Raw genomic sequence first — 3,992 nt, 5'->3', positions numbered from 1 at the left:
TATATATATATATATATATATAAATATCATAGATCAATCAAAAATATTATGACCACATAAAATACATGATAGTTGGATTGCATTAATTTAAAAAGATCAATCTAAGACATCACCGTAAAACCAATATTACTTATCATAAGAAACTTTTTTGAAATGATGATTGATTAATTTTATTATAATTATTATTTTTTTTCCATCATATTATTGTTATTTGAAAATGTAGAGAAAACATAATAAACAAAAGATTAAATAGAAAATATAAATCACACTTGTTAGTCACACAATTAATTTTGACAAATGAAAAGTTAAAGGGAGAAAAAGGACAAAAATAAATATTGAATAGAAAATAAGGGTAAAAATTATAATATGTAATTATAAAAGTGTAAAACAAGTTAAAAAAAATCAAAATGTGATATTATTTTTATTTTTTTTATAGATTATAAGTTAAAACTGATCATGAATTACCATGTTTCCTTTAATATATATATAGATATAGATGTGTAGAAATTACAATATATAGAAACCAAATCCCAAAAATAATTTAAGACATTTAAAATTATTTTGATACATAATCAATTTTTTTTAATAATAATTTTCATATATTCTATTATTGTCTGGGATATATTTCATTAAATTGAAGTAAATAAAACTATATTTTGTAGGTAATTTGTAACGTAAAGGAACTTTGAACCCTAAGAAAACCCAAAATTTAGAATCAATAACCCCAAATATCATGTAAATACCAACCTTTCAAGTTTAACAATGCAAAAAAAAAATAAAAAAAATAGAAAAACTAAACAAAATTGTTGGAACCTTCAAAATAAAATAAAATAAAATCTTCATATTCGTTTTGTCTATTAAGTAAGTTTAAAAATCAACTTCAAAAAATAGAGAAAATCATTCTTTAAACTGCAAAACTACTTGTATTACATTTGATCTTGATCATATCATAAAAAGATGATTGGAATCTTCCTATATTGAATAGAGAATATGAATGAAAAATAAATCAATAAAGAAATGCATCCTACCGTGCACAAATTATGTTCCTTATCATTATAAAAAATTATGTCAATGCGACACCAATCCAATAATATATCTTCAATGTTCCATTGAAATTGATAATAATGAGGAAAAGACTAATACAATAATAAAGAGTCAATAACAAATAAATAAAAACTCCTAACTATCAAGAATTGGTGAGAAGCACCAATAAAATAGAGCAAAAAAGAGATAGTGAAAATGCATATAGAATTTTGATATGTGAAAATATAGGGTGCAATAAAGGGTACAAAAAATTACAAAAGAGAAATAGCTTCACTACGATCAATAAATGGTACAAAAGAGTCTTCAACAAGTGCACAAATTGGTGCATACAACCAGTCAAATAAGTTAAGCACCAATGCTTACAAATGAGAACCAAGAAGATGAAAACTCAAAAATCAATGTTGCTAATACAAACATATTTTCTCTTGTTCCAAACGTCCAAGCGAAGATCCAATTATCTAAAATGAAGAACCACCTCTAAAGAACCTATTGTCCAAAAATAAGCTCAATCCAATGGTGAACGAATCTTTTGTTCTAGTTTAAAAATATTTTTCTAGTGCGAATATAGTCTACACAATGACTTTTCCTCTTCTCTTCTCCTTCTTTATTTTTTATTATTTTCTCTCTCAATGTAGATAATAAGTTATTGAGTGAAGTAATTCTACCAAGACTTTCTCTTGAAGTAAGTGGATCCTCCTTATATATATATATATATATATTATATATATATATATATATATATATATATATATATATATATATATATATATGTATGTATGTATACGGGGGTGGAGGTTTACTAACTTACTCCCACTTATTTTTTAAAATGAGTAAGTTTACAAGATACACTTGGATGCATTTTTAAAAAATTGTAGGTATAGCTTGCTAACTTACTCCTTCTTAAAAATAAGTGGATGTAAGTTAGCAAATCCAAATATGTGTATGCATATTATATAGGGAACATATCCGATGAAAGTATGTCTTAATATAAGAGATGAGAGAAATAAAACATAGCCTTTAGATGATTATACATAAAAATAATGAATGGTTAAGATTATTACTTAATTACTTTTACTCCTTTACAAGATTATTACTATTATCCCTTCTATAACAATCAACATCACCACCACTCATTGCCACTACCACCATTGTTGATGTAGTTGTTGTTGTCACCACCATAATCATTAACAACAATGGTGATGGTGGTAGTGATGATAACGACAACATAGGTGGAGGTGCAACAATGCAACCAACATCTTCGTCTGTCATCAACAATGACAGCGACGATAGTAGTGACAACATTGTTGGTATTGCCACCAACACCAACACCATCATCATCACCGCCACGATTGTTGTTACCATCACCAGTATTATCGACATTATCGCCTCCACAAAATGACAACCACGAGGTTAACGGTAGTGGTGGCGTTGTCGTTAGCACCACCACCGTCATTGCCACTATTATCATTATTGTTGCCACTATTATCGTTAGTGTTGCCACTGTTATGCATTTGAGAAGCATACCAATTATTATAAGTAGAAAGTTAGACAAAAGTCCAAGTATCAAATTCATAAGAACTTGTATAATTAGAGTCAATCCTAAGGGTAGTTTAGAAGTGCAATTACCTAGGACCCTTAATTAGGAGGTCCCAATTTTATTAGACATATTTTTAAGAAAAAAGAATAGAAAATACTTCTTGTTTTTATATTTGTGTGTATCTTAATGTGAGACCCTTACTACCCCAACACATATATTACAACAATGTAAATAAGCTAAAGAATAAAATTTTCAACATTGATGAAAGGGTTCACATAAAACCTTCATAATTGTTCTTCAATATCCAAAATAATTGAAAATAAAACTTGCAAAGTAAAACTTAAGAGTTTACAAATTGTTTTCAAAAGAAAAGGTACAACTCCAAATACTTATAAAAATTTATATCCTAGAATCCTCTGCCCCGATGTCACAATACCAGAGCACACCTATAATTCAAATGTTGGCATTCTAGATGTCACTCAAAGCTGGGTCTTCCTCACCTAAAACATCTACAAATTGTACGGTGAGAAAAGAAAACATCTATATGTAAAGTACACAAGGAAAATCCAACACATCATTTCATCATAACTCATTACTTTACAACCATCTCTATATATTATAATTCTAACAATCATGTATCAACTTCACATCACAAATTCACAATCATATCAATCCATTACAATTCTTGTAATTAACACTATCATTTTCACATTCATAATCCACACAAATCTTACAATTAACAATATGCCAAGGCCACGCTGCAACTGATATAAGTGATACGGGTTAATTGCCTCACTCATCTCACACTATGTCAGGGGCACGCCGTCCTTGTAGCATCACTTACCCAAGGGTCGTCTCATCCCTGGTCATATGTGTGAGGAACCACAATCATATCACATCAACATCTCATTTCATGTCAACATACTCATGTCATGTTATCAATTCAATATTAAAATAGTAGATATAATATATACATTTGTACGAAGGCAGCACACCACATTCCATATCTAGATCATCAATTTTACCAAATAATGTAACAATAATATTTATAAATTAATATAAAAGCTAATAGATGTTGAGCTTAGGAGAGCTTGAAGCTTAAGGAGTTTTGATGATCACAACATGCAACAACTTGGAGAATACAAAAACAAAGTTAAAGAAAAGTCAAGAGAATGCTATGATCTAAGACTATGTAATAGAACTTAGGAGATGAATTTTTATATTTGTGTATACTTGTGTGTGTGCTTTGTGCATTGAGCAAAACTTGTCTAAAATCAAGTAGGGAGTAAATGATGATGAGTTGAGAACATTGGAAAATTATTTTGAGACTTAAAATGAAGTTTTAAGAACTGACTCAAAATAATCGATTATTGTTAAATATAATCGATTATTTCAGCAAATGGGCTAAGTG

Source organism: Cajanus cajan, chromosome 10 (genome assembly GCF_000230855.2).
Source record: "Cajanus cajan strain Asha chromosome 10, NIPB_CcT2T_4, whole genome shotgun sequence".
Lineage (NCBI taxonomy): Eukaryota > Viridiplantae > Streptophyta > Magnoliopsida > Fabales > Fabaceae > Cajanus > Cajanus cajan.
The sequence above is the reverse complement of the archived record's forward strand: the minus strand, read 5'-3'. Positions refer to the sequence as shown.